The sequence below is a fragment of the Anomaloglossus baeobatrachus genome, chromosome 9 (assembly GCF_048569485.1).
Source record: "Anomaloglossus baeobatrachus isolate aAnoBae1 chromosome 9, aAnoBae1.hap1, whole genome shotgun sequence".
NCBI classification, from domain to species: domain Eukaryota; kingdom Metazoa; phylum Chordata; class Amphibia; order Anura; family Aromobatidae; genus Anomaloglossus; species Anomaloglossus baeobatrachus.
In genome coordinates this window covers 97890091-97910570 of record NC_134361.1, presented here as the reverse complement: position 1 = coordinate 97910570, position 20480 = coordinate 97890091, and positions in this window count along the sequence as shown.

Below are 20480 nucleotides of genomic sequence, written 5' to 3'. Positions count from 1 at the left end.
CCTGTAAGCCTCCAGGGGCCCATGTGTGTGTCTGACAGCCTTCAGGGGCATATATGTTGGTATGGCAGCCTCCAAGTGCAAGTGCATGGGACTGGCAGCCTCCAAGGTCCAGTGCGTTGGGTGGGCAGCCTCCAGTTTATAGTGGTAGTGCCTAGCAGATTCCAGGGGCTAGGCTGTGGGTCTGGAAGACTCCAGGAACCTGAGTGTGTGCCTGGCAGCCTTCAAGGGCCATTGTATGAGCCTGGCAGCCTGAAGGGAACAGTCTGTTGGCCTAGTAGGCTCCAGAGGCCTGAGTGTGGGCGCGGTAGCCTCTGGGGGCAAGTTCATGTGTCTGGTAGGCTCCAGGGGCCAGTGGATGGGCCTGGCAGCCTCAAAGGGCATATTTGTTGGCCTTGTATCCTCCAGGGGCCAGTGCATGGGTCGGAAATCCTCCAGGGGCCAGGGTTTTGTTTGTCTGCCTCTAGGGGCCAGTGCATTGGCTGAACAGCCTCCAGGTGTGAGATAATGGGTCTAGTAGGCTCCAGGGGCTAGTGCATGGGCCAGGCAGCCTCCAGCCGCTAGTGTTTTGCTTGTCTGCCTCCAGGGGCCAGTGCGTGGGTCTGGCAGCCTCCAGAGGCAAGTTGAGGTGCCTGTGTGCTTTCAGGGGCCCATGTGTGTGTCCAGCAGTCTCCAGGGGCACGCATGTTGGCCTGTCAGCCTCTAAGGGCCAGTGCATGGGACTGGCAGCATCCAAGGGCCACTGCATGTGACTAAAAGCCTCCAAGGTCCAGTGCGTTGGGTGGGCAGCCTCCAGTTTATAGTGTGAGGGCCTAGCAGAATCCAGGGGCCACTGTATGAGCGTGGCAGCCTCAAGGGAACAGTCTGTCGGCCTGGTAGCCTCCAGAGGCCGGTGTATGGGCAAGGTAGCCTCTGGGGGTGAGTTCATGTGTTTAGCATGTCTGCCTCCAGGGGCCAGTGCATTGGCTGGACCGCCTCCAGGGGTGAGTTCATGTGAGTTCATGTGTCTGGTAGGCTCCAGGGGCTAGTGCATGAGCCAGGCAGCCTCCAGCCGCTAGTGTTTTTCTTGACTGCCTCCAGGAGCCAGTGAATTGGCTGTGCAGCCTCCAGGGGCACATGTGTTGGTCTGGCAGCCTCCAGGGATCAGTGGGAGGGCCTGACAGATTCCAGAGGCCAGTGGGTGGGCCTGGCAGCCTCCATGAACCCAAATGTGGGCCTGGTAGCCTCCAGGAGCCCTTGTGTGGGCCTGGCTGCCTCCCAGGAACCTTGAGTGTGCCTGACAGCCTTCAGGGGCATGTTCGTGGGCTTACAGTTTCCAGGGGCCAGAGTATGGGCCTGACAGCCTCCAGAAAGCTGAGTGTGGGCCTGGCAGCATCTATGGGCCATATCATTTGCTCACCTGCCTCCAGGGGCCAGTTGATTTGATAGGCTGCCTCCAGGAGCCAGTTCTTGGGCCTGGCAGCCTCCAGAGGCCTGTGTGTTGGCTGGGCAGCCTTCATGGGCCAGTGGGTGTGCCTGGCTGCCTCCAGGGACCTGTGTGTGTCTGGCAGTATCCAGGGGCCTGTGTGTGTCTGACAGCATCCAGGGGCACATGTGTTGGACTTGCAGCCTCCAGGGGCCAGAGTCAGGGCCCGGCAGATTCCAGTTGCCATTGGGTGGGCCTGGCAGCCTTCAGGAACCTGAGTGTGGGCCTGGCAGCCTCCAGGAGCCATTGTGTGGGCCTGGCTGCCTCCAGGGGTTTGTGTGTCTTACAGTCTCCTGGGGCCAGGATGTGGGCCTGACAGCCTCCAGGAACCCAAGTGTGGGCCTGGCAGCATCCATGGGCCAGATCATTTGCTTGCCTGCCTCCAGGGGCCAGTTGATTTCCTAGGCTGCCTCCAAGAGCCAGTTCGTGGGCCGGGCAGTCTTCAGAGGCCAGTGCCTTGGCTGGGCAACCTTCCTGGCTCATTGGGTGTGCCTGCCAAGTTCAAGGGGCCAGAGTGTTTGCCTGGCAACCTCCATGGGTCAGTGGGTGTGCCTGGCTACCTCCAGGGGACTATGCGTGTCTGGCAGCATCCAGGGGCACATGTGTTGGAATGGCTGCCTCCCAGGAACCTTGAGTGTGCCTGACAGCATCCAGGGTCACGTTTTTGTGTCTTACAGTCTCCAGGGGCCAGAGTGTGGGCCTCACAGCCTACAGGAATCTGAGTGTGGGTCTAGCAGCATCCATGGGCCAGTTCATTTGCTCGCTTACCCCCAGGGGCCAGTTCATTTGCTGAGTTGCCTCCAGGAGCCAGTTTGTGGGCCTAGCAGCCTCCAGTGGCCAGCATGTGGCCCTCTCAGCCTCCAGGTACCTGTGCGTGTGCTTCACAGTCTCTAGGAACCAGTGTGTAGACCACACAGCTTCCAGGGGCCAGGGTGTTTGCCTGGAACCTTTCAGGGGCATGGGTGAGGGCCTGGCAGCCTCCATGGTCCAGCGAGTGGGCCCAGCAGCCTCCAGGGACCACTGTGTGGCTTGGAAGCCTCCATGGGCCAGTATGAGGGACCAGAATCTTACACAGTCCATTGAGTGGGCCTGGAAGCCTCCAGGGAAATTGTGTGAGCCTGTTAACCTACAGGGGCCAGTGTGAGGGCCTGACAGCCTCCAAGGTCCATTGAGTGGGTCTGGGAACCTCCAAGGGCCAGTATGAGGGCCCAGCAGCCTCCCAGTTTAAGTGAGTGGGCCTAGCAGCCTCCTGGGGCATGTATCTATGTTGGTATGGCAGCCTCCAAGTGCCAGTGCATGCCAGCCTCCAGTTTATAGTGGAAGGGCCTAGCAGATTCCAAGTGCCAGGGTGTGGGTCTGGCAGACTACATGAACCTGAGTGTGGGCCTGGCAGACTTCAGGGGCCATTGTATGAGCCTAGCAGCCTCAAGGGAACAGTCTGTCGGCCTGATAGGTTCCAAAGGCCTGTGTTTTGGCCCGGTACCCTCTGGGGGGCAAGTTCATGCGTCTTGTAGGCTCCAGGGACCAGTGGGTAGGCCTGGCAGCCTCCAAGGGCATGTTTGTTGACCTTGTATCCTCCAGGGGCCAGTGCGTGGGTCGGGAAGCTTCCAGGGGCCAGTGTTTTGCTTGTTTTCTCCAGGGGCCAATGCATTGTCTTGACTGCCTCCATGGGCCAGTGTGTGGGCCTTACAGGCTCCAGGGCCCAGTGCATGGGACTGGCATCCTCCAGGGGCCAGTAGGTTTGCTGTGCAACCTCCAGGGGTCCTTTTGTGGGGCTGGCTGCCTGCCAGGGCCCTAGAGTGTGCCGGATATCCTCCAGGGGCCTGGAACCTTCCAGGGGCATGGGTGAGGGCATGGCAGCCTCCAGGATCCAGTGACTGGGCCTGGCAGCCTTCAGGGTCCACTGTATGCTCTTGGAAGTCTCCAGGGGCCAGTGTGTGGCCCTAAAAGCCTCCAGGAACCAGTGTGTGGACTTGGCTGAATTCAAGGATCCATGTAGGAGCCTGGCAGCCTCTAGAGGCCATGGTGTGGGCCTGTTAGCCTCCTGGGGCCAGTGTTTGCTGGGAAGCCTCCATGGACCCCTGTCATAGCTGGGTAATGTCTAGGGGCCAGTAGGTTGGCTGGGCAGCCTCCTGGGGTCAGTGCGTTGGCCTAGTAGCCTCAATGGTCCAGTGGGTGGGCCTGGCTGCCTCCATTTGCCAGTGGACTGGCCTGGCTGCCTCCAGGGGCCTGTGCATTATCTAGGCAGCTTCCCGGGTAAGTGGCTGGGTCTTTCAGTCTCCCGGGGTCACTGCGTTTACTGGGAATCCTCCAAGGGCCAGTGGGTGGGCCTGGCAGCCTCTAGGAGCCAGGTCATTTGCTGGAAATGCTCCAAGGGCCAGTGGAGGACTTGGAAACCTGCCAGCCTCCAGTGGCCAGTTCATGGGTCTGAAAGTTTCCAGGGGCCAGTGGGTAGGCTTGGCAGCATCCCGAGGCCAGTGCGTTGGCTGGGCAGCCTCCAGGGGCCAGTGAGTTGGCCTGATGGCTTCCAGGGGCAAGTTTGTTGGCTTTACAGCCACCATGGCCCAGTGCATGGGCTTGGAAGCCTCCAGGAACCTGTGGGTGTGCTATGCAGCCTCCAGGGGCCCTTGTGTGGGCCTGGTTGCCTCCCGAGGCCCTTGAGTGTGCCAGATAGCCTGAAGGGGCAAGTTTGTGGGCATTACAGTCTCCAGGGCCCAGTGTGTTGCCTGGCAGCCTCCAGGGGCAAGTGGAGATGCCTGTCTGCCTCCAGCAGCCCGTGTGTGTGTGTCTGGCAGCCTCCAGGGGCATGTATGTTGGTATGGCAGCCTCCAAGTGCCAGTACATGGGACTGGCAGCCTCCAAGGTCCAGTGCGTTAGGTGAGCAACCTCCGGGGGTCAGTGGGAGGGCCTGGCAGATTGCAGGGGCCAGGTTGTGGGCCTGACAGCCTCCAAGGTCCATTGAGTGGGTCTGGCAACTTCAAGGTGCATGTATGTTGGTATGGCCGCCACCAAGTGCCAGTACTTGGAACTGGCAGCCTTTAAGGTCCAGTGCATTGGGTGAGCAGCTTTCAGTTTATAGTGGAAGGGCCTAGAAGATTCCAGGGGCCAGGGTGTGGGTCTGGTAGACTCCAGGAGCTTGAGTGTGGGCCTGGCAGCCTTCAGGGGCCATTGTTTGAGCCAAGCAGCCTCAAGGGAACAGCCTGTTGGCCTGGCAGCCTCCACAGGCCTGTGTGTTGGCAAAGTAGCCTCTGGGGCAGAGTTCATAAGTCTGGAAGGCTCCAGAGGCCTGTGGGTGGACCTGTCAGCCTCCAAGGGCATGTTTAATGGCCTTGTGTCCCTACCAGGGGACAGTGCATGGGTTGGACAGCCTCCAGGGGCCAGTGTTTTGCTTGTCTGCCTCTAAGAGCCAGTGCATTGGCTGAACAGCCTCCAGGGCTGAGTTCATGTGTCTGGTAGGCTCCAGGGGCTAGTGCATGGGCCAGGCAGCCTTCAGCCGCTAGCGTTTTGTTTGTCTGCCTCCAGGGTCCAGTGCGTTGGATGTGCAGCCTCCAGGGACCAGTGTGTGGGCCTTACAGGCTCGAGGGCCCAGTGCATGGGACTGGCATCCTCCAGGGGTCAGTGGGTATGCTGTACAGCCTCCAGGGGTCCTTTTGTGGGCCTGGCTGCCTCCCGGGGCCCTTGAGTGCACCGGATATCCCTCAGGGGCAGGATAGCCCCCAGGGGCAAGTTTGTGGGCCTTTAAGTCTCCAGGGCCCAGTGCGTGGGTCTGGCAGCCTCCAGGGGCAGGTGGAGGTGCCTGTGTGCTTGCAGGGGCCTGTGTTTGTCCGGTAGTCTCCAGGGGCATGTATGGTGGCCTGGCAGGCTCTAAGTGCAAGTGCATGGGACTGGACGCCTCCAAGGGCCAGTGCATGGGACTGACAGCCTCCAAGGTCCAGTGCGTTGGGTGGGCAGCCTCCAGTTTATAGTGTGAGGGCCTAGCAGATTCCAGGGGCCAGGCTGTAGGTCTGGCAGACTCCAGAAACCTGAGTTTGGGCCTAGCAGCCTTCAGAGGCCATTGTTTGAGCCTAGCAGCCTCAAGGGAACAGTCTGTCAGACTGGTAGCCTCCAGAGGCCTGTGTGTGGGCACGGTAGCCTCTGGGGGTGAGTTCATGCATCTGGTAGGATCCAGGGGCCTGTGGGTGGGCCTGGCTACCTCCAAGGGCATAATTGTTGGTCTTCTATCCTCCAGGGGCCAGTGCATTGGTCGGACAGCCTCCAGGGGCCAGTGTTTTGCTTTCCTGCCTCCAGGGGCCAGTGCATTGTCTTGACAGCCTCCAGGGGTGAGTTCATGTGTCTGGTAGGCTCCAGGGTCTAGTGCATGGACCAGGCAGCCTTCAGCCAGTAGTGTTTTGCTTGTCTGCCTCCAGGAGCAAGTGCATTGGCTGGGCTGCCTCCAGGGGTTAGTGGGACGGCCTAGCAGACTCCATGAACCCAAATGTGGGCCTGGTAGCCTCCAGGAGCCCTTGTGTGGGCCTGGCTGCCTCCCAGGAACCTTGAGTGCGCCTGACAGCCTTCAGGGGCATGTTCGTGGGCCTTACAGTTTCCAGGGGCCAGAGTATGGGCCTGACAGCCTCCAGAAAGCTGAGTGTGGGCCTGGCAGCATCTATGGGCCAGATCATTTGCTCACCTGCCTCCAGGGGCCAGTTGATTTGATAGGCTGCCTCCAGGAGCCAGTTCTAGGGCCAGGCAGCCTCCAGAGGCCTGTGTGTTGGCTGGGTAGCCTTCATGGGCCAGTAGGTGTGCCTGGCTGCCTCCAGGGGCCTGTGTGTGTCTGGCAGTATCCAGGGGCCTGTGTGTGTCTGACAGCATCCAGGGGCACATGTGTTGGACTTGCAGCCTCCAGGGGCCAGAGTCAGGGCCCGGCAGATTCCAGTTGCCATTGGGTGGGCCTGGCAGCCTTCAGGAACCTGAGTGTGGGCCTGGCAGCCTCCAGGAGCCCTTGTGTGGGCCTGGCTGCCTCCCAGGAATCTTGAGTATGCCTGACAGCCTCCGGGGGTTTGTGTGTCTTACAGTCTCCTGGGGCCAGGATGTGGGCCTGACAGCCTCCAGGAACCCAAGTGTGGGCCTGGCAGCATCCATGGGCCAGTTCATTTGCTTGTCTACCTCCAGGGGCCAGTTAATTTGCTGGGCTACCTCCAGGATTCAGTTTGTGGGTCGGGCAGTCTCCAGTGGCCAGTGTGTGCCCCTGTCAGCCTCTAGGTGCCTGTGCGTGGGCTTCACAGCCTCCAGGGGCCAGTGTGGGCCGCACAGCCTCCAGGGGCCAGGGTGTTTGCCAGGAACTTTTGAGGGGCATGGGTGAAGGCCTGGCCGTCTCCAGGGTTCAGTGAGTGGGCCCGGCAGCCTCCAGGGTCCACTGTGTGGTTTGGAAGCCTCCAGGGGCCAGTATGAGGGTCCAGAATCTTACACAGTCCATTGAGTGGGCCTTGAGGCCTCCAGGGCCATTGTGTGAGCCCAGTGCATGGGCTTGGAAGCCTCCAGGAACCAGTGGGTGTGCTTTGCAGCCTCCAGGGGCCCTTGTGTTGGCCTGGCTGCCTCCCGAAGCCCTTGAGTTTGCCAGATAGCCTCAACGGGCAAGTTTGTGGGCATTACAGTCTCCAGGGCCCAGTGTGTTGGCCTGGCAGCTTCCAGGGGCAAGTGGAGATGTCTGTCTGCCTCCAGGGGCCCGTGTGTGCCTGGCAGCCTCCAGAGGCATGTATGTTGGTATGGCAGCCTCTAAGTGCCAGTGCATGGGGCTGGCAGCCTCCAAAGTCCAGTGCGTTAGGTGGGCAACCTCCAGGGGCCAGTGGGAGGGCCTGGAAGATTGCAGGGGCCAGGGTGTGGGCCTCGCAGCCTCCAGGGGCCCATGTTTAGGTCTGGCAGCCTCTATGGGAGAGTTTGTGGGCCTGGCAGCCTTCAGACTTCATTTGCCCGAATTTCTCCAGGGGCCAGTTCATTCCTGGGCTGCCTCTAGGGGCCAGTTCCTGGGCGTGACAGTCTCCAGGGGTCCAGGTGTGGCCCTGGCAGCCTTCAACTGCCTGTGTGTGGGTTGACAGCCTCCAGGAGCCAGTGTATGAGCCCCAAAGCCTCCAGGGGCCAAGGTGTTCACCCAGAAACTTCTAGGGGCAAGGGTGAGGGCATGGCAGCCTTCAGTGGCCATTTCATGGGCCTGAAAGCGTCCAGGGGCCAGTGGGTGGGCATGGCAGCATCCCGAGGCCAGTGCGTTGGCTAGGCAGCTTCAAGGAACCAGTGAGAGGACTTGACAGCCTCCAGGGGTAGTTTGTGGGCTTTATAGCCTCCAGGGCCCAGTGCATGGGCTTTAAAGCCTCCAGGAATCAGTGGGTGTGCTTTGCAGCTTTCAGGGGCACTTGTGTGAGCCTGGCTGCCTCCAGGAACCCTTGAGACTGCCTGACAGCCTCCAGGGGTCAGTGTTTTGCTTGTCTGCCTCCAAGAGCCAGTGCATTGGCTGAACAGCCTCCAGGGGTGAGTTCATGTGTCTGGTAGGCTCCAGGGGCTAGTGCATGGGCCAGGCAGCCTTCAGCCGCTAGCGTTTTGCTTGTCTGCCTCCAGGGTCCAGTGCGTTGGATGTGCAGCCTCCAGGGACCAGTGTGTGGGCCTTACAGGCTCGAGGGCCCAGTGCATGGGACTGGCATCCTCCAGGGGTCAGTGGGTATGCTGTACAGCCTCCAGGGGTCCTTTTGTGGGCCTGGCTGCCTCCCGGGGCCCTTGAGTGCACCGGATAGCCCTCAGGGGCAGGATAGCCCCCAGGGGCAAGTTTGTGGGCCTTAAAGTCTCCAGGACCCAGTGCGTGGGTCTGGCAGCCTCCAGGGGCAAGTGGAGGTGCCTGTGTGCTTGCAGGGGCCTGTGTGTGTCCGGTAGTCTCCAGGGGCATGTATGGTGGCCTGGCAGGCTCTAAGTGCAAGTGCATGGGACTGGAAGCCTCCAAGGGCCAGTGCATGGGACTGACAGCCTCCAAGGTCCAGTGCGTTGGGTGGGCAGCCTCCAGTTTATAGTGTGAGGGCCTAGCAGATTCCAGGAGCCAGGCTGTGGGTCTGGCAGACTCCAGAAACCTGAGTTTGGGCCTAGCAGCCTTCAGAGGCCATTGTTTGAGCCTAGCAGCCTCAAGGGAACAGTCTGTCAGACTGGTAGCCTCCAGAGGCCTGTGTGTGGGCACGGTAGCCTCTGGGGGTGAGTTCATGCGTCTGGTAGGCTCCAGGGGCCTGTGGGTGGGCCTGGCTACCTTCAAGGGCATGATTGTTGGTCTTGTATCCTCCAGGAGAAAGTGCATTGGCTGGGCTGCCTCCAGGGGCACATGTATTGGTCTGGCAGCCTCCAGGGGTCAGTGGGAGGGCCTGGCAGACTCCATGAACCCAAATGTGGGCCTGGCAGCCTCCAGGAGCCCTTGTGTGGGCCTGTCTGCCTCCCAGGAACCTTGAGTGCACCTGACAGCTTTCAGGGGCATGTTCGTGGGCCTTACAGTTTCCAGGGGCCAGAGTATGGGCCTGACAGCCTCCAGAAAGCTGAGTGTGGGCCTGGCAGCATCTATGGGCCAGATCATTTGCTCACCTGCCTCCAGGGGCCAGTTGATTTGCTAGGCTGCCTCCAGGAGCCAGTTCGTGGGCCAGGCAGCCTCCAGAGGCCTTTGTGTTGGCTGGGCAGCCTCCATGGGCCAGTGGGTGTGCCTGGCTGCCTCCAGGGGCCTGTGTCTGTCTGGCAGTATCCAGGGGCCTGTGTGTGTCTGACAGCATCCAGGGGCACATGTGTTGGACTTGCAGCCTCCAGGGGCCAGAGTCAGGGCCCGGCCGATTCCAGTTGCCATTGGGTGGGCCTGGCAGCCATCAGGAATCCGAGTGTGGGCCTGGCAGCCTCCAGGAGCCATTGTGTTGGCCTGGCTGCCTTCCAGGAATCTTGAGTATGCCTGACAGCCTCCGGGGGTTTGTGTGTCTTACAGTCTCCTGGGGCCAAGATGTGGGCCTGACAGCCTCCAGGAACCCAAGTGTGGGCCTGGCAGCATCCATGGGCCAGTTCATTTGCTTGTCTACCTCCAGGGGCCAGTTCATTTGCTGGGCTGCCTCCAGGATTCAGTTTGTGGGCTGGGCAGTCTCCAGTGGCCAGTTTGTGGCCCTGTCAGCCTCTAGGTGCCTGTGCGTGGGCTTCACAGCCTCCAGGGGCCAGTGTGGGCCGCACAGCCTCCAGGAGCCAGGGTGTTTGCCAGGAACCTTTGAGGGGCATGGGTGAAGGCCTGGCCGTCACCAGGGTTCAGTGAGTGGGCCCGGCAGCCTCCAGGGTCCACTGTGTGGTTTGGAAGCCTCCAGGGGCCAGTATGAGGGCCCAGAATCTTACACAGTCTATTGAATGGGCCTTGAGGCCTCCAGGACCATTGTGTGAGCCCAGTGCATGGGCTTGGAAGCCTCCAGGAACCAGTGGGTATGCTTTGCAGCCTCCAGGGGCCCTTGTGTTGGCCTGGCTGCCTCCCGAAGCCCTTGAGTTTGCCAGATAGCCTCAACGGGCAAGTTTGTGGGCATTACAGTCTCCAGGGCCCATTGTGTTGGCCTGGCAGCTTCCAGGGGCAAGTGGAGATGTCTGTCTGCCTCCAGGGGCCAGTGTGTGTCTGGCAGCCTCCAGAGGCATGTATGTTGGTATGGCAGCCTCTAAGTGCCAGTGCATGGGGCTGGCAGCCTCCAAGGTTCAGTGCGTTAGGTGGGCAACCTCCAGGGGCCAGTGGGAGGGTTTGGAAGATTGCAGGGGGAAGGGTGTGGGCCTGGCAGCCTCCAGGGGCCCATGTTTAGGTCTGGCAGCCTGTATGGGAGAGTTTGTGGGCCTGGCAGCCTTCAGGGGCCTTCAGACTTCATTTGCCCGAATTTCTCCAGGGGCCAGTTCATTCCTGGGCTGCCTCTAGGGGCCAGTTCCTGGGCGTGACAGTCTCCAGGGGTCCAGGTGTGGCCCTGGCAGCCTTCAACTGCCTGTGTTTGGGCTTGACAGCCTCCAGGAGCCAGTGTATGAGCCCCAAAGCCTCCAGGGGCCAAGGTGTTCGCCCAGAAACTTCTAGGGGCAAGGGTGAGGGCATGGCAGCCTCCAGTGGCCATTTCATGGGCCTGAAAGCGTCCAGGGGCCAAAGGGTGGGCATGGCAGCATCCCGAGGCCAGTGCGTTGGCTAGGCAGCCTCAAGGAACCAGTGAGAGGGCTTGACAGCCTCCAGGGGTAGTTGTGGGCTTTATAGCCTCCAGGGCCCAGTGCATGGGTTATAAAGCCTCCAGGAACCAGTGGGTGTGCTTTGCAGCCTTCAGGGGCACTTGTGTGGGCCTGGCTTCCTCCAGGAACCCTTGAGTGTGCCTGAAAGCCTCCAGGGGCAAGTTTGTGAGCCTGTCAGCATCCAGGGCAAGTGGGCATACCTCACTGCTTCCAAGGGTGCGTATGTGTGTGTCTGGCAGCCTCCAGGGGCCAGTGTGAGGGCCTGACAGCCTCCAGGGGATATTGTGTGAGTCTGTTAGCATTCCAGGGCCAATATGAGGGCCCGCCAGCTTCCATGGTTTATGGAGTGGGCCCTGCAGCCTCCAATGGCCACTGTGTGGGCCTGGAAGCCTCCAAGGGTGAATGTGAGGGCCCAGCAGCCTCCAGGGTCCATTGTATAAGCCTGGGAGCCTCAAAGGAAAAGTTTGTTGGCTCAGCAGCCTCCAGGGGCCTGTGTGTGGGTTTGGTAGCCTCTGGGGGAGAGTTCATTGGTCTGGTAGGCTCCAGGGGCCAGTGGGTGGGCCTGGCTGCCTCCAAGGGCATGTTTATGGGCCTTCTATCCTCCAGAGGCCAGTGCATGGGTCGGAAAGCCTCCAGGGGCCAGTGTTTTGCTTATCTGCTTCCAGGGCCCAGTGCATTGGCTGGACAGCCTCCAGGGGTGAGTTCATGGGTCTGGCAGACTCCAGGGGCTAGTGCATTGGCCGGGCAGCCTCAACAGGCCAGTGCTTTGCTTGTCTGCCTCCAGGTTCCAGTGCGTTGGCTGGGAAGCCTCCAGGGGCCCTTGAGTGCGCCGGACAGTCTCTAGGGCAAGTTTGTGGGTCTTACAGTCACCAGGGCGCAGTGCATGGACCTAGCAGCCTCCAGGGGCAAGTGGGTGTGCCTGTCTACCTCCAAGGTCCCGTGTGTGTGTCTGGCAGGCTCCAGGGGCACGTGTGTTGGTCTGGCAGCCTCCAAGTGCCAGTGCATTAGCTGGGCAGCCTCCAGGGGCCAGTGGGAAAGCCTGGCAAATTCCAGGGGCAGGGTGTGGGTCTGGCAGCCTCCAGGGGACATGGTGTGGGCCTGGCAGCCTCCCAGGCCCAGTGTGTTTGCTAGGAAGCCTCCAGGGCTCTGTGCGATACCTGGGAAGCCTCCCCAGGTCAGTGGGTGGGCCTGGCAGCTTCCAGAGGCCAGTGCATTGGCTGAGCAGGCTCCAAGGGCCTGTGTGTGGCCCTGACAGCCACCAGGGGCCAAGGTGTGGGCCTGACAGCCTCCCAGGCCCAGTGTGTTTGCTAGGAAGCCTCCAGGGGTCTGTGCGATAGCTGCAAAGCCTCCCCGGGTTAGTGGGTGGGCCTGGCAGCTTCCAGAGGCCAGTGCATTGGCTGAGCAGGCTTCAAGGGCTAGTGTGTTGGCTGGGCAGCCTCCGTGGGTCATTGGGTGTACCTGCCAGCCTCAAGAGGCCAGTGTGTTTGCCTGGCAGCCTCCAAGGGCCAGTGGGTGTGCCTGGCTGCCTCTAGGGGCTTGTGTGTGTTTGGCAGCATCCAGGAGCACATGTGTTGGTCTTGCAGCCTCTAAGGGTCAGTGTCAGTGCCCGGCAGATTCCAGTTGCCATTGGGTGGGCCTGGAAGCCTTTAAGAACCCGAGTGTGGACCTGGCAGCCTCCAGGAGCCCTTGTGTGGGCCTGGCTGCCTCCCAGGAACCTTGAGTGTGCCTGACAGCCTCCAGGGGCATGTTTGTGTGTCTTACAGTCTCCAAGGGCCAGGGTGTGGGCCTGACAGCCTCCAGGAATCCGAGTGTGGACCTGGCAGCATCCATGGGCCAGTTAATTTGCTCACCTACCTCCAGGGGCCAGTTCATTTGCTGGGCTTCCTCCAGGAGCCAGTTTGGGGGCCGGGCAGCCTCCAGTGGCCAGTGTGTGGCCCTGTCAGTCTCCAGGTGCCTGTGCGTGAGCTTGACAGCCTCCAGGGTCCAGTGTGTGGGCCACACAGCCTCCAGGGAGCTGAGTGTTGGCCTGGAACCTTTCAGAGGCATGGGTGAGGGCGCAAGTTCATGCGTCTGGTAGGCTCCAGGGGCCAGTGGGTAGGCCTAGCAGCCTCCAAGGGCATATTTGTTGGCCTTGTATCCTCCAGGGGCCAGTGCGTGGGTCGAAAAGCCTCCAGGGGCCAGTGTTTTGTTTATCTGCTCCAGGGGCCAATGCGTTGTCTGGACAGCCTCCAGGGGTGAGTTCATGGGTCTGGTAGGCTCCAGGTGCTAGTGCATGGGCCATGCAGCCTCCAGGCGCTAGTGTTTTGCTTGTCTGCCTCCAGGGGCCAGTGCGTTGGCTGGGCAGCCTCTATGGGCCAGTGTGTGGGCCTTACAGGCTCCAGGGCCCAGTGCATGGGACTGGCATACTCCAGGGGCCAGTGGGTGTGCTGTGCAGCCTCCAGGGGTCCTTTTGTGGGCCTGGCTGCCTCCCGGGGCCCTTGAGTACACCGGATAGCTTCCAGGGCCAAGTTTGTGGGCCTTAAAGTCTCCAGGGCCCAGTGCATGGGTATGGCAACTTCCAGGGGCAAGTGGAGGTGTGCCTGTGTGCTTCCAGGGGCCAATGTGTGTGTCCAGCAGTTTCCAGGGGCATGTATGTTGGCCTGGCAGCCTCTAAGTGCCAGTGCATGGGACTGGCAGCCTCCAAGGTCCAGTGCGTTGGGTGGGCAGCCTCCAGTTTAGAGTGTGAGGGCCTAGCAGATTCCAGGGGCCAGGCTGTGGGTCTGGCAGACTACAGGAATCTGAGTGTGGGCCCAGCAGCCTTCAGTGGCCATTATATGAGCCTAGCAGCCTCAAGGGAACAGTCTGTTGGCCTGGTAGCCTCCAGAGGCCTATGTGTGGGCATGGTAGCCTCTGGGGGTGAGTTCATACTTCATGGTAGGCTCCAGGGGCCAGTGGGTGGGCCTGGCTGCCTCCAAGGGCATGTTTGTTTGCCTTGTATCCTCCAGGGGCCAGTGCATGGGTCGGACAGCCTCCAGGGGCACATGTATTGGTCTGGCAGCCTACAGGGGTCAGTGGGAGGGATGGCAGACTCCATGAACCCAAATGTGGGCCTGGAAGCCTCCAGGAGCCCTTGTGTGTGCCTGGCTGCCTCCAAGGAACCTTGAGGGCACCTGACAGCCTTCAGGGGCACGTTTGTGGGCCTGACAGCCTCCAGGAAGCTGAGTGTGGGCCTGGCAGCATCAATGGGCCAGATCATTTGCTCGCCTGCCTCCAGGGCCAGTTGATTTGCTAGGCTGCCTCCAGGAGCCAGTTCGTGGGCCAGGCAGCCTCCAGAGGCCTGTGTGTTGGCTGGGCAGCCTCCATGGGCCAGTGGGTGTGCCTGGCTCCCTCCAGGGGCCTGTGTGTGTCTGGCAGCATCCAGGGGCACATGTGTTGGTCTTGCAGCCTCCAGGGGCCAGAGTCAGGGCCCGGCAGATTCCAGTTGCCATTGGGTGGGCCTGGCAGCCTTCAGGAACCCGAGTGTGGGCCTGGCAGCCTCCAGGAGCTTTTCTGTGGGCCTGGCTGCCTCCCTGGAACTGTGACTGTGCCTGACAGCCTCCAGGGGCAGGTGTGTGTGTCTTACAGTCTCCTGGGGCCAGGATGTAGGCCTGACAGCCTCCAGGAACCCGAGTGTGGGCCTGGCAGCATCCATGGGCCAGTTCATTTGCTTGCCTACTTCCAGGGGCCAGTTCATTTGCTGGGCTGCCTCCAGGATTCAGTTTGTGGGCCGGGCAGTCTCCAATGGCCAGTGTGTGGCCCTGTCAGCCCCCAGGTGCATGTGCCTGGGCTTCACAGCCTCCAGGGGCCAGTGTGTGGGCCGCACAGCCTCCAGGGGCCAGGGTGTTGGCAAGGAACCTTTGAGGGGCATGGGTGAAGGCCTGGCCGTCTCCAGGGTTCAGTGAGTGGGCCCGGCAGCCTCCAGGGGTCACTATGTGGTTTGGAAGCCTCCAGGGGCCAGTATGACGGCCCAGAATCTTACACAGTTCATTGAGTGGGCCTTGAAGTTTCCAGGGCCATTGTGTGAGCATGTTCACCTCCAGGGGCCAGTGTGAGGGCCCAGCAGTCTCCCAGGTTCAGTGAGTAGCAGCCTCCTGGGGCATGTACGTATATTGGTATGGTAGCCTCCAAGTGCCAGTGCATGGCAGCCTCCAGTTTATAGTGGAAGGGCCTAGCAGATTCCAGGGGCTAGGGTGTGGGTCTGGCAGACTCCATGAACCTAAGTGTGGGCCTGGCAGCCTTCAGGAGCCATTGTATGAGCCTAGCAGCCTCAAGGGAACAGTCTGTCAGCCTGGTAGGTTCCAGAGGCCTGTGTTTGGGCCCGGTAGCCTCTGGGGGCAAGTTCATGCATCTGGTAGGCTCCAGGGGCCAGTGGGTAGGCCTGGCAGCCTCCAAGGGCATGTTTGTTGGCCTTGCATCCTCCAGGGGCCAGTGCGTGGGTCGGAAAGCCTCCAGGGGCCAGTGTTTTGCTTGTCTTCTCCAGGGGCCAATTCATTGGCTGGACAGCCTCGAGGGGTGAGTTCAAGGGTCTAGTAGGCACCAGGGGCTAGTGCATGGGCCGGGCTGCCTCCAGGCACTAGTATTTTGCTTGTCTGCTTTCAGGGGCCAATGCATTGGCTGGGCAGCCTCCATGGGCCAGTGTGTGGGCCTTACAGGCTCCAGGGCCCAGTGCATGGGACTGGTATCCTCCAGGGGCCAGTGGGTGTGCTGTGCAACCTCCAGGGGCTCCTTTTGTGGGCCTGACTGCCTGCCGGGGTCCTTGAGTGTGCCGAATATCCACCAGGGGCAAGTGGAGATTCCTGTCTGCCTCCAGGGGCCCATGTGTATGGGCCACATAGCCTCCAGTGGCTAGGGTGTTGGCCTGGAACCTTCCAGGGGCATGGGTGAGGGCATGGCAGCCTTCAGGATTCAGTGAGTGGGCCTGGCAGCCTTCAGTGTCCACTGTATTCTCCTGGAAGCCTCCAGGGGCAGTATGTGACCCTAGGAGCCTCCAGGAGCCAGTGTGTGGACCTGGCTGCCTTCAAGAATCCATGTGTGGGCCTGGCAGCCTCTAGGGGACAAGGTGTGGGCCGGTTAGCCTTCTGGGGCCAGTGTGTTTGCTGGGAAGCCTCCAGGGACCCGTGCGATAGCTGGGCAATGTCTAGGGGCCAGTAGGTTGGCTGGGCAGCCTCCTGGGGTCCGTGCGTTGGCCTAGCAGCCTGAATGGTCCAGTGGGTGGGCCTGGCTGCCTCCGTTGGCCAGTGGAATGGCCTGGCTGCCTCCAGGGGCCTGTGCATTATCTAGGCAGCTTCCCGGGTCAGTGGCTGGGTCTGTCAGTCTCCCGGGGTCACTGCGTTTACTGGGAATCCTCCAAGGGCCAGTGGGTGGGCCTGGCAGCCTCTAGGAGCCAGGTCATTTGCTGGAAATGCTACAAGGGCCAGTGGAGGACTTGGAAACCTGCCAGCCTCCAGTGGCCAGTTCATGGGCCTGAAAGTTTCCAGGGGCCAGTGGGTATGCTTGGCAGCGTCCCGAGGCCAGTGCGTTGGCTGGGCAGCCTCCAGGGGATAGTGAGTGGGCCTGACGACTTCCAGGGGCAAGTTTGTGGGCTTTACAGCCACGAAAGCCCAGTGCATGGGCTTGGAAGCCTCCAGGAACCAGTGGGTGTGCTTTGCAGCCTCCAGGGGCCCTTGTGTGGGCCTAGCTGACTCCCGAGGCCCTTGAGTGTGCCAGATAGTCTGAAATGGCAAGTTTGTGGGCATTACAGTCTCCAGGGCCCAGTGTGTTGCCTGGCAGCCTCCAGGGGCAAGTGGAGATGCCTGTCTGCCTCCCGGGGCCCGTGTGTGTCTGGCAGCCTCCAGGGGCATGTATGTTGGTATGGCAGCCTCCAAGTGCCAGTGCATGGGGCTGGCAGCCTCCAAGGTCCAGTGCGTTAGGTGGGCAACCTCCAGGGGTCAGTGGGAGGGCCTGGAAGATTGCAGGGGCCAGGGTGTGGGCCTGGCAGCCTCCAGGGGCCCATGTTTAGGTCTGGCAGCTTCTATGGGAGAGTTTGTGGGCCTGGCAGCCTCCAGGGGCCTTCAGACTTCATTTGCCCGAATTTCTCCAGGGGCCAGTTCATTCCTGGGCTGCCTCTAGGGGCCAGTTCCTGGGCCTGGCAGCCTCCAGGGGCCAAGGTGTGGCCCTGGCAGCCTCCAGCTGCCTGTGTGTGGGCCGGAAATCCTCCAGGAGCCAGTGTATGAGCCCCACAGCCTCCAGGGGCCAAGGTGTTCACCCAGAAACTTCCAGGGGCAAGGGTGAGGGATGTCAGCCCCCAGTGGCTATTTCATGGGCCTGAAAGCTTCCAGGGGCCAGTGGGTGGGCATGGCAGCATCCCAAGGCCAGTGCGTTGGCTGGGCAGCCTCAAGGAACCAGTGAGAGGGCTTGACAGCCTCTAGGGGCAAGTTTGTGGGCTTTATAGTGCAGTGCATGGGCTTTAAAGCCTCCAGGAACCAGTGAGTGTGCTTTGCAGCCTTCAAGGACACTTGTGTGGGCCTGGCTGCCTCCAGGGGCCCTTGATTGTGCCCGACAGCCACCAGGGGCAAGTTTGTGGGCCTTACAGCATCCAGGGCCAGAGCGTGGGCCTGTCAGCCTCCACGTGCAAGTGGGCATACCTCGCTGCTTCCAAGGGTGCGTGTGTGTGTGTCTGGCAGCCTCCAGGGGCCAGTGTGAGGGCCCCGCAGCCTCCAGGGTCCAGTTAGTGGGCCCGGAAGCATCCAGGGGATATTGTGTGAGCCTGTTTGCCTTCTAGGGCCAATATGAGGGCCCGCCAGCCTCCATATTTATGGAGTGGGCCCTGCAGCCTCCAATGGCCACTGTGTGGGCCTGGAAGCCTCCAAGGGTGAATGTGAGGGCCCAGCAGCCTCCAGGGTCCATTGTTTGAGCCTGGGAGCCTCAAAGGAAAAGTTTGTTAGCTCAACAGCCTCCAGAGGCCTGTGTGTGGGCTTGATAGCCTCTGGGGGCGAGTTCATCGGTCTGGTAGACTCCAGGGGCCAGTGTGTGGGCCTGGCTGCCTGCAAGGGCATGTTTGCCTTGTATCCTCCAGGGGCCAGTGCATGGGTCGGACAGCCTCCAGGGGCCAGTGTTTTGCTTATCTGCCTCCAGGGCCCAGTGCATTGGCTGGACAGCCTCCAGGGGTGAGTTCATGGGTTTGGCAGACTCCAGGGGCTAGTGCATAGGCCAGGCAGCCTCCAGAGGCCAGTGCTTTCCTTGTCTGCCTCCAGGGGCCAGTGCGTGGCTGGGAAGCCTCCAGGGGCCCTTGAGTGCGCCGGACAGCCTCCAGGGGCAAGTTTGTTGGCCTTACAGTCACCAGAGCGCAGTGCGTGAACCTAGCAGCCTCCAAGGGCTAGTGGGTGTGCGTGTCTACCTCCAGGGTCCCGTGTGTGTGTCTGGCAGGCTCCAGGGGCACATGTGTTGGTCTCGCAGCCTCCAAGTGCCAGTGCATGGGACTGGCAGCCTCAAAGTCCAGTGCATTGGCTGGGCAGCCTTCAGGGACCAATGGGAAAGCCTGGCAAATTCCAGGGGCCTAGGGTGTGGGTCTGGCAGCCTCCAGGGGACATGGTGTGGCCCTGGCAGCCTCCAGGGGCCCGTGTGTGGCTCTGACAGCCACCAGGGGCCAAGGTGTGGGCCTGGCAGCCTCCCAGGCCCAGTGTGTTTTCTAGGAAGCCTCAGGGGCCTGTGCGATAGCTGGGAGGCCTCCCCGGTTCAGTGGGTGGGCCTTGCAGCTTCCAGAGGCCAGTGCATTGGCTGAGCAGGCTCCAAGGGCTAGTGTGTTGGCAGGGCAGCCTCCCGGGTTCATTGGGTGTGCCTGCCAGCCTCAAGGGGCCAGTGCTTTGGCCTGGCAGCCTCCACGGGCCAGTGGGTGTGACTGGCTGTCTCCAGAGGCCCGTGTGTGTGTCTGGAAGCATCCAGGGACACATGCGTTGGCTGGGCCAGTGGGAGGTCCTTGCAGATTCCAAGGGCCAGGGTGTGTCCTGGCAGCATTCAGGGGCACTTGTGTAGACCTGACTGCCTCCCGGGGACCTTGAGTGCACCTGACTGCCTCCAGGGGCCAGTTGGTGGGCCTTACAGTATCCAGGGGCCAGGGTGTGGGCCACGCAGCATACAGGGGCCAGTTAATTTGCTGGGCTGCTTCCAGGGGCCAGTTAGTGGGCCAGGCAGCCTTCAGGTTGTGTGTTGCTTGTGGGTTTTGTGTTGCCATGTCAGTCTCCAGGTGCCTATATGGGGGCTTGGCAGCCTCCATGGGAAAGTGTGTGGGCCGCACAGCCTCCAAAGGCCAGGCTGTTGTCCTGGAACCTTTCAGGAGCATGGGTCAACGCCTGGCAGCCTCCAGGGTCCAATGAGTGGGCCCAGCAGCCTTCAGGGGCCACTGTGTGGGCCTGGAAGCTTCCAGGAGCCAGTGTGAGGGCCCAAAATCCTACACAGTCTATTGAGTGGGCCTGGAAGCCTCCAGGGGCGATTGTGTGAGCCTGCCAACCTCCAGGGGCCAGTGTGAGGGCCTGACAGCCTCCAAGGTACATTGAGTGGGCCCGGCAGCCTTCAAGGGCCAGTGTGAGGGCCTAACAGCCTCTAAGGTTTATTGAGTGGACCCAGAAGCCTCCAGAGGTCATTGTGTGAACCTGGCAGCCTCAAGGGAACAGTATGTTGTCCCGGCAGCCTCCAGGGGCCTGTATGTGGGCCTGGTAGTCTCCAAGGGCCAGTGTGTGGGACTGGAAGTCTCCATGGGCCAGTGCATTGGCCTGGCAGCCTCCATGGACCAGTGGATGGGCCTGGCTGCATCCAGGGGCCAGGGTGCTTGATGGGCAGCCTCCAGGGTACAGTGTGTTGGATGGGCAGCCTGCCGGGGTCAGTGGGTGGGCCTGGCAACCTCAGGGGTCAGGAATTGGCTGGGCAGCCTCCAGAGGGCCATCGTGTTGGCTGGACAGCCTCCCGGGGTCAGTGGGTGGGCCTGCAAGCCTCCCGGGGCCAGTGCGTTGGCCTAGCAGCTTCCATGCACCAGTGGATTGGTCTGGCTGCATCCAGGGGCAAGTGTACTTGATGGGCAGCCTCCAGGGTCAAGTGTGTTGGATGGGCAGCCTCCTGGGTCAGTGGCTGGGCCTGTCAGTCTCCCGGGGCCACTGCGTTTTCTGTGAATCCTCCAAGGGCCAGTTGGTAGACTTGGAAATATCCACGGGCCAGTTTGAGGGCTTTTCAGCCTCCAGTGGCCATTTCATGCTTCCAGGGGCCAGTGGGTGGGCCTTGTAGCCTCCTGAGGCCAGTGCGTTGGCTGATTAGCCTCCAGGGGCCAGTAGGTGGCTTGAAGACCTACAAAGGCAAGTTTGTGGGTGCATTGGCCTGGCAGCTACCAGGAACCAATGGGGGTGCTTTGCAGCCTCTAGGGGCCCTTGTGTGGGCCTGGCTACCTCCAGGGGTTCATGAGTGTGCCTGACAGCCGCCAGGGGCAAGTTTGTGGGCCTTTTAGCCTCCAGGACCACAGCGTAGGCCAAGCAGCCTCCAGGGGCAAGTTGGTGTACCTGGCTGTTTCAATGGACCCATGTGTGTGTCTGGCAGCCTCCAGGGGCATGTATGTTGGTATGGCAGCCTCCAAGTTCCAGTGCATGGGACTGGCAGCCTCCAAGGTCCAGTCCATTGGGTGGGCAGCCTCCAGTGGCCAGTGGGAGGGCCTGGCAAATTCCAGGGGCCAGGGTGTGAGCCTGGCAGCCTCCAGAAATCAGTTCATGGGCCAGGCAGCCTCCAAGGGCCAGTGGGCCAATGCGTTGGCTAGGTATCCTTCAGTTACTAGTGG